The 9715-nt window shown below is 44.4% G+C and overlaps 1 protein-coding gene across 2 annotated transcripts in view; it reads right to left on the reverse strand.

Annotated features, from left to right (window-relative positions):
- Positions 1 to 8230, reverse strand: part of ETS1 (ETS proto-oncogene 1, transcription factor) — a 103904-nt gene extending 95674 nt beyond the window's left edge. For both annotated transcript variants that reach the window (XM_048512726.1, XM_048512725.1), the window contains exon 1: positions 8106 to 8230. The gene's annotated coding sequence lies outside the window, so the exon portion shown is untranslated. The remainder of the gene's footprint in view (positions 1 to 8105) is intronic.
- Positions 8231 to 9715: the final 1485 nt, after the last annotated feature.

A 9715-nucleotide genomic window follows, 5' to 3' on the forward strand; every position in this document is an offset into this window, starting at 1 on the left:
GAGGCATATTTGAAGTGGGGTGTTTATTGAAGTATCCAAATCCCGGATTGAGTTGAAAAGCACATGGCCAAAGCAGTATTCCCTCCAAAATACAGTTGGTTTCTCCTTGCCCAACTAACTAATCCTCAATTAAACAGAACCAACACCGTGTTCAAGTTCACTGTGCCTGGGAGATATATATCTTAATTAATGATAGGCAAACATTCAGCCTTAATCTGCAAACATTTTTTTTCCAAGCATCCCTGCAGAACACTTGAACATGCCTGATGGGATTTGTTAGTGTTCGCCGGGATTCTTGCAAAACATATCCATGTATGCATTCCACTCTGTCCCCTTCCCATCAGATCTTCCCTTAGAGGATCTACTCCCACTAAAACTATTCTTCCTGCAAATCATTCTTCCCCAGCATAATCTGATGCCAAATTGAATCAGAAGGCCAAGAAAACTACAATTCCCATCAACCTCTGCAAATTGTTAAGATCGGAATATGCACCAATTAACAGTGGCTGCGCTGTATGATGGTGAATTCCACCAACAGAAGCAGATGTACTTTCAAAATACTCCTCATTTTAAACAGTGAACAAATCCACAATTCAAAAGTGTTCTGCTTAAGAGACAACAGGCAATGGGAGCCATTCAGTTTTCAAGCAAGCTGACTGAAAGAACAGTGGTATCACGGACGTTAAATGATTATATTTAGAAATCTCATTTTATTTTACACCCCAACAATCCTAAGTCTCAGGGCAAAGCTTAGCACCATTAGTTGTCTAGTCCAGATAGCAGCCACTGTATATAAAGGTTCACTAGTTTTTGCCTGCAGATTCCCCAACAACCAGAAGAATTAACATACAGAAGAGTGCACAGCAATACAATCTCCCACAAATAAACTACTGACAGTTCATTTTAAGTGTTTTATTAGTCCTGAAAAATGCTCCGCCTTGGACCTTGGTAGATCTTCAGTCACAGGGAATTCCACAGTTGTGGAGCCATCATCAAGGAAGTCTTCTGCTTGCCAGCGAGGTGTAGTGGTTAAGAGCAGGTGGATTCTAATCTGGAGAACTGGAGAATCCCCACTCGTCCACCTGAGTGGCAGAGACTTATCTGGTGAACCAGATGTGTTTCCCCACCCCTACATTCCTGCTGGGTGACCCTGGGCTAGTCACAGTTCTTTGGAACTCTCTCAGCCCCACCTACCCCACAAGGCATCTGTTGTAGGGAGAGAAAGGGAAAGGAGCCTGTAAGCCACCTTGAGTCTTTCTACAGGAGAGAAAGGTGGGATATAAATCACTTCTTCTCACCAGGCCCCTTCTGGACATGCAGATTATTCCACTTTCAATCCACTTTCAATGCATTTTGCAGCTGGATTTTACTGTGCTGAATAGCAAAATCTACTTGCAAACAATTGAGAAAGTATATTGAAAGTGGATTATTCTGCATGCATGCGTGGATGGGGCCCAGTATGCAGCTCGAAGTCAGGCAACTGGTATTGCCCACTAAAGCTGGCAGTTGCTTTCCAAGGTCTCAGGCGGAGAAAGGGTGTTTTTCTTTGTTTACATCCTGCGTTGCTTCCAAATAGAGCTCTGGGCTGAATCCTGAAAACAAACCTGTGGAATAGGCTATTTAACAGAAAGTGTAACAGATTCAGGTTTATCTTGTCTGTTCTGTGGCCTGCCATGTACTTGGTTTCCCCAGTTTCAATCAAGCGTCCTAACCACTGCACTAGACTATCCCAACAATTTTTGAAACAGATATGCCAGGAACCAGGGATTTTCTGTGCTCCAAAGGCGTAGCTAGAGAAAATGGAGCCCAGTGCAAAATCTGAGTTTCGGGGGCACCCCCCCCTCCCATGCTTTGTGTTCTTTTGTATTTGTTAGTGTTTTTTTCAGTTTGTGGCCTGCATGGGGTGCAGTTTTTAGGCTAGCAGCACCAACGTTTCAGGTTATCTTTAGGAGACTTTGGTAAAGTTTGGTTCAGGGAGTCCAAAGTTATGGACCCTCAAAGGTGTAGCCCCATCTCCTATTAGCTCCCATTGGAATCAATGGGGGATAGAGGCATCCCCTTTGGGAGTCCATAACTTTGGACCCCCTGAACCAAACCTTACCAAACCTGGGTGGTATCATCAGGAGAGTCTCCTAAAGATACACTGAAATGTTGGTGCTGCTAGCCTACAAATTGTGCTCCCTGCAGGCCCAAAACTGAAAAAAAATACTAAAAAATAAAAAACACAAACCTGAATTTTTGTGCACCCCCCAGGTACGTGCCCGGTACAATGCGCACCCCCTTTGTAGCTTTGCCTCTGCTGTGCTCTGACATGGCTAGCCACAAGATATGTATTTTAGAAATTCACCGATTTACATAAAATACTTAAATAAATTGAAAGAGCTCTCTCACTGAAATTAATGTGGCATGGCAGCTAAACTGTGGCTGGATCAATGCCCTGCCTTTTAAACGAAGGTAAAATGATTCGAAAGAGAGCATTATATAATCTATTCCCATGTTCCTAACAGGCAAGTCACGTATTAGCAGAAACAGCAAATGTCAAACGGAAGGGGATGGTTTTTGAATGAGGTGCTTCAAAAACTCTCATTTTCTCTTGAAGTGTTTGCTTTCTTCTTTTTCTGAAAATCATTTTCACTTCTCGCACTGCCTTTGAACTTCTTGGCAGTGCAAAAAATATCTGTTGATCGCAGCAGCACAAAGTGACTCGTTCACTAGCTCTTTGTGTGTGTGTTTGTGTGTGTTGAACCAATTCTTGATGCACAAGGGAAGAAACAGTATGGGCAATAAGAGACATCACAAAATGAGGCATCAATTATTGTACATATCATATTGGCATCTGATGGCTTACGATACATTTAAAGCACAAAGGGAAAATGCCATTTCAAAGGAGGCATATTTTGAAATCAAATATTCTGCCACACAAAATGGTTTGTACATTTGACAAATGTCGCATTCAGAGCAAGTGTGCTGAAGTTTGATAGCCTTTGTGACGATTTGGAAGGCTGAAAGTCTTTGGCCGCTCCTCACCAGCCTGTCTGCCTGGACTCCATTATTTTTCAGTATCACAGTGTAAAGAGAGTGAATATTTACAAATGTGTAATGGGGCAATTAATCTTCCAGTAGCGGAAATAGCGGAAAATTTCACTCTTAAAACTTTCAGGGTAGCCACCGTGGTGCAGAGGTCAGAAGATCAATACAAGACTGGTGCCATAGAAGTTTAAGTCTTCATTCAAGCAGGGGCGTTGCTGGGTGACCTTGGGTCACTTGCTCTGTCTCTAAACCTAGGCCACCTCACAGAGTCGTTGTGAGGATAAAATGGAAGAACAGAGGGGCACATATATACCTTCAGAAGCTTGGAAGGTGAACAAGGTTTTAAAAACGTAATTAAATGAGAAGTAAAACTGTCATAACTGGACAAAGAGATCACACTGTTTACTTATTTACTTTATTTACAGCCTGCCTTTCTCTATGAGACTCAGTGCAGCCAACAATGCACAACAAAAACAGTAAACATGCAAAAAAGCTAGGCTCAGAAAGGAGAAAACAGAAAATGACAACAAAAGCTGACACACATAACGTGCAAAAAATAGAAACACAGCATTAGAAGACAATGCAACAAAAGCAAGATAATACATATAACAAATAATAGAACAGGCTTCATTGAAGTATTTATGTAAAATATTCAGTTTTCCCTCCATTAACTGAATCTCAGCTGCTCTCAGAATTCTGTATTTTACAGAAATACAGAATATTTCTGTAAAGTATTCTCAGTCTTCCACCCTGGGGGAAAAGGAACCATTCTGTTTAGGCTAATTTACAAAATCATTTTTCGGCTGTAGAAATCTATAATATATTTACTGATAAAATGGATAGCCCATGCCAATGATGGAGACAGCAATACCCAGTCACCCATCTAGGGAATTCCCCAAATGGGGAACTGGATATTGCTGTCTCCATGATTGGCATGGGCTATTCATTTTATCAGTAAATATATTACAGATTTCTACAGGATCGGAGGGGCAGACAGTAGGATTACCAAGCACCAGGTGACACTGATTTCCAGACCACAGAGATCAGTTCCCCTACAGACAATGGCTGCTTTGGAGGGTAGACTCAATGGCATTGTACCTTGCTGAGACCCCTCCCCTCCCAAACCTCATCTTCCTTCAGTTCTACTCCCAAATCTCTATAAATGTCCCAAAACAGTTGGCAACCATAACAGAGAGATTTGCCATAGCTACCCTGTGGAGATGCTGGAAAATGAGAGATTTGAACCAAAGGTTTCCTGGTTCCCTGGCCAATCCTGCAGGGTATTTACTACTAGATTGTACGCCCCCTACCCAGGGGGTGCCTCTAGAATCCTACGCAGTACCACCAGCTACCAAAAATAAAAAAATTGGCACTGCTCTCTTCATTCAGCCTCTCTAACAACCAACCCATCATTCTGTCCGGCTGTAATTTCAGTGTGAATTCCAGATACGTTCCACCTCCAGCCATGCTCACCAAATTCTGATTTTTTTTTCCCAGCTCAGAAGGGGGCAAAGCCTTCCTGCCCACGAAATCTCATATCCTGCTTTCATTAGCTTTTGATAGCATTATAGGCAGGGTGCATGCATGCATAATTAGACATGGCTAGTATCACAATCGAAGGCATGGAAGAGCCTGTTGGTAAATTGACAGGCGGGAGGTCAGACAAAGGGCGTTTTAGCACTAACCTCCGAGAATGCCGGTTTGGAAAGGCGCATTAAGGCCAGAGCGGGCTGTTCTGCTTCACATCTCAGAGTGTAGCCCCGATTTATAATTAAACAAAGATGTGAGAGGAAGGGAAAGAGGTAAGAGGTAGAGGGCTCCCCGGCCACTAAGGATTTTTTTAACCAATTCATCATCTTCCTTGGATCAGATAGCTTAAACAAACGTGTGCATACTGCCAAACACTCGCCATAGGTGCCTTTCTGAGATATTCAAGAAAGCATCATTATTTAAAGAACAGTTTGTGTCATGTAGTCGCTAAGAGAATGAGCTGAGATTGAAGAACCTGCTGGTTCAGATATCATCTCAGGCATAAAAAGGCTAGGTAGCTTAAGTGAAACTGTTCATTCTCAGTTCACTTATCCACAATATGGGGAATGACAAAATCTTACAAGGTTCTTGTGAGTGCTGCTGCGATTACATGTAAAAAAAATTCCAAAAATGGATGCATGATACGAATGCTAAGCATTCAGAGTAATATTTATTTACATTCCTTTACATTGCTTTGTTTAAATTCTGCTTTTTCCTGCAATGGAGTTCCAAAGTGGCTTACATTGTTCTCCTGTTATCCATTTTATCACTACAACAACCTTGTGAAGTAGGATAGGTTGAGAGTGTGTGACTGGCCCAAAGTCACCCATAGCAGAGTGGAGATTTGAACTTGGGGTCTCCCAGATCCTGACCTAATCCAACACTTTTACCTTTACACCATGCTGGGTCTTCACTTGTTGCTAGAAGAAACCTCCAAAATACACAGGATCCTAAGAGCGACTCAAACATACCCTCAATACACTCACCAATTAATCAATTAAGCTGGTTCGCTAATCCACTTAATTGATTAATCTATCAGTTAAAAAGATTCAGGACTGCAGCCCAGATTAGATAGAGAAGGAAAAAACAGAGCTAAAGCTAAGAACCGAATTAAACAGGACGTCAAACACAGGATTTGCGTCCAAAATGACAACCCTTGGGCAAGTCCATTTCTTCGTTGCTATAGAACACAGGTTGTGACGTCATCATGCCATACATTTCCCTGTCTCTGTTCTTCTCTACTGGCTGCCACTGAAAGGAAGAATACACTTAATGATGATGTCATATCCTACGTTTCCTTAGCAACATTATTCACAGAAGAGGGGAAACTTAGTCCAGGGTTGATGTTTCTTGTAAAATCCCTGGGCTTGGGATGACATTTAGTTTAGTTGGTATTAGAGTCAGTGTAGTGCAAAAGTCTGATCCAGGTCCTGTGAGATCCAAATTCAAATCACCACTTGGCCATGAAGTTCATCGGGTGGCCCTAGGTCAGCCATTTTCTCTCATACCTCATAGGTAGGAGTGCCAACTCTCAGGGTAAGCCTGATGTTTTCCTGGAAGTATAACTGATCTCCAGCAAACAGGAATCAACTCCCGAGAGGAAATGGCAAATGCTATGGTATACCACAGATTCTAGAGAAATCCCTTCCCAGATTCCCTCTTCCCCCAGGCACCGCCTCGGTTCTCCAGGAATTATCCAGGCCAGAGCTTGAAATTCTAATTTTATGTTGAGAAAATGAAGGATGGGAGAAAACCATGCATGGCAACCCAAGCCCCTTCAAGAAACAATATTTTTTTTAAAAAAGTGTATTTAATTCTGCTCTGCTGAAAATTAACGATGGATTCTATATCCTGAGGAGGCATGAGTCAGCACAAATCTCTGCTTGAGCCAAAGTAGCTGGGCCATCAGGCATCTGCAGAGGGATCAGATTCACTCACACACCACGCTGATGATCTGATCCGCTATGATGCCTGCCTGTTTCCTTGGCTTAATTATCCACAAGCAATCTGTCTGCAGACACCTACAAGATGAAAGTGGCAGAGTTCAGATGCATCAGTAGCTAACAAACCTCTAAGTATGAACAGACCCATTCCGTTCTAGTATGGGCCTCTGGTTTTATCTTTGCTTGCTAATGCTTGCAGTGGAAACAAAGGGAACGCAGGTAACCTCAACCCCTATCGAAACCTTCAACCCGGGCATCAAAAAGGCTGACTAGGAATCACAACAACACCAACGTAGCCTTCCTAAGTCCTTCTGTGCACTGAGAATCAAGTTGCACCCTCTGTTGACACAGCTATCATCCACCTTTGGAAGGAAATACAAATACTTTGGTAGGAAATACAAAAATGAATACTTTTACAAAAAAAAATATTAAACTGTAAACCACCCAAGGAGGCAGTGCTGACTGTGAACACACATGGCTTTAAAAGGGGGGTTAGCCAGATTCAGGGCACAGAGATCCATTAATGGCTATTATAATAGCCATGGTGACTAAAGAGAATCTTCATATTCAGAGGCAAAAACCTCTGCATTCCAGCGCTGGAAGGCAGCAGGGGTGGCCTCAACCTCTCTGACCTGATTGTTTGGCCCGCCTGGAAAACCAGTTAGCCACTGTATGACACAGTGTGCGGCTGAACTGGATGACCACTGGTCTGATCCAACTGGCTCCAGTTATATTTTTATGCTCATCTCTCATTGGACTTGGATAATGAAACACAGCCTTATCCTCAGTGCACAGCACTAGCAAGAAGCTGTGCCAAAGGAAATACTGAGGACTAGCCACACGACAGCCATCCGATGCAACTACGAGAAGTGGAAACTGATTTGAACGTGTGTCTCAAACCCTTACAGAAGTACCAAGGCTTTTCTTACTTGGGTGGACGTTAAGATGGGGTGAGACTGCAATTCCAGAAAGCTCACAAAAATGAAAGGCTGAGACAGGGTTCCAGTTCTGCGACATATAATGAAGTCAAATATGCTTTTGGTTCTTCATTCCAGTTTCAGTTTCCCAATACAGAGGTTCTGGCTTTTTCAAATCAACTTTGATGGGGTGGGTGGGTGGGGTCTACACAGGGGCTTTCTGTAAAAAAGCATTTTTGCAAGAGTCTAGAACATCCTAACAATCCCATTAATGATAACTCCCATTAACTATCGCTTCACCCAAGAAGATCCGGTGCCTATTTTGCCCTACCATGACTATCCACTGAGCTACTCAGTAAAGGTTAGAAACCCATCCCATCTGATTGTGCACTATGGCACAGAAAGACCAACAGCAAACATTATATCCCTTGAACTAGAAGCCTCCCTCCAAAAATACCCACCCGCTCAATACCTGCGTTAAATACAGGCCTTCAAAGAGTTGTTTTTCTCCAAATGACAATTCAACAATGTGATCTGCAACCCTGCAGCCAAATCTTGGACAGTTCAGAGGCAAAAGTTCGTCCCTGCGTTTATCACCCTAGGTCCCCAGCCAAGGGAGACGCGGCAGCCCTGACCTCCCATCCCGTTTTAATCCCAAAAGAAACTGGCTGTGCGTCTGACTTGCCTGGAAAGAGGAGAGAAAGGGCCGGGTGCGCGTCTCTAGCAGCTCTGCCTTCCCACGCCTGGCTCTTCCCAACTACCTGGTGGATTCCTCTTGGCTGGAGCTAAAGAGGATGCAAGTACCATAATGCTAAGAGAAGAGGCGCCCCTGCAAATGGGAAGAGGGGTGTGGTCAAGCCGGCAGTCCAGGGGCGGCCGGAAAGAAAAAAACACGCAGACGCTTATTCGAGCTGTTGGTCCGCAAGCTACACTGCCGAGAGCCGAGGCAAGTCGCGACGCTCATTCATAGCAAAGGCGGGGTGGGTGGGCGGGGAGGGTGGTAATCGATCTTGGCCTTTTTCATTGTTCTTTGTCCAAGCCTCAAAATGCAACGCAAAACTCACCCCGAAGTGCGTCCCCCGGTCGAGAGTGGAGAGGCTCGGTTTGCAAGCTGCGAGGCCAGCGGTGCGTCCTGCGAAATCCCGATTGGAGCATCAGCCCTCTGGCCTGGCGCAACCGAGTCCCGCGCACGACTCCATCCCACATATGTAGTTGTCGGGGGTGAAGGAATCAACAACACCGTTTGTAAATTGAAATGTAGGCCATTATTAGAGTTCAGAGGTTGCAGCCTAGGCTGGCCAGCCCTCCCCTCTCTCCTAACTAAAGTGCACCCCCTCCCCACTCACATTGGCAAAGGCACTGAGAACATCAGATGTTTTAGGTTAGCTTGCCAACTCTGGGTTGGCAGATTCCTGGAGATTTTAGGGATGGATACTAGGGGTGGCTGGGGCTTGGGGGAGAGATGTTATACCATAGGGGCCATCTTCCAAAGAAGCTGCCATTTTCTCCACGGGAACTGATCTTTATCACCTGGAGAGCAGCTGTAATTCCAGCATTTTCTACAGGGAGACTGATGACAGAGATCAGTTTTCCAGGACAAAATGGCTGTTTGGGGAGATGGAGGCTTTGTACCCTGCTAAGGTCTCTCTCCTCCCCGGATTCCATGCTCCCCAAGCGCCACCCACAAAACATCCAGGAATTTCCCAACCTGGATTTGGCCACCCTACATCCACCTCCAAATCTCCAAGAATTTCCCAACAGAGCCAAAGTAAATGTACCCCTTAGGGTTGTTTGCAAATGTGGCAGTCGGCAAACTGCTCACTACAGACCTACACAGTGTCATAGATTTGGAAGGGGTCATACAGGCCATTTAATCCAACCCCCTACTCAATGTAGGATCAGCCTCAGGCATCCCTGACAAGTCTCCTGCACAGCAGTTCACATTTTTAAAATCCAAACCTCTGATCTACCAAAGAGCAGCTGCATCAGGATTCAGAAGGGAAAAGCTGAGGCAAAACAAAACAATCTTACTATATTTTGCAGTCGAGAGATGCACTAAATTTTGACTGCTGAGTTGACACAGGCTTGCTTTGTTTTAGTTCAGCCTAAGTGGATGGAGCAGCCTACTTCAGCGAGAGTTTGGATTTATACCTCACCTTTCTCTCCTGAAGGAGACTCAAGATGGTGTACCAACTCATTTCCCTTTCTCTCCCCACAGCAGACACCTTGTGAGGTAGGTGGGGCTGAGAGAGTTCCAAAGAACTGTGACTGGCCCAAGGTCACCCAGCAGGAATG

This window comes from Sphaerodactylus townsendi, linkage group LG12 (genome assembly GCF_021028975.2).
Source record: "Sphaerodactylus townsendi isolate TG3544 linkage group LG12, MPM_Stown_v2.3, whole genome shotgun sequence".
Classification (NCBI taxonomy): domain Eukaryota; kingdom Metazoa; phylum Chordata; class Lepidosauria; order Squamata; family Sphaerodactylidae; genus Sphaerodactylus; species Sphaerodactylus townsendi.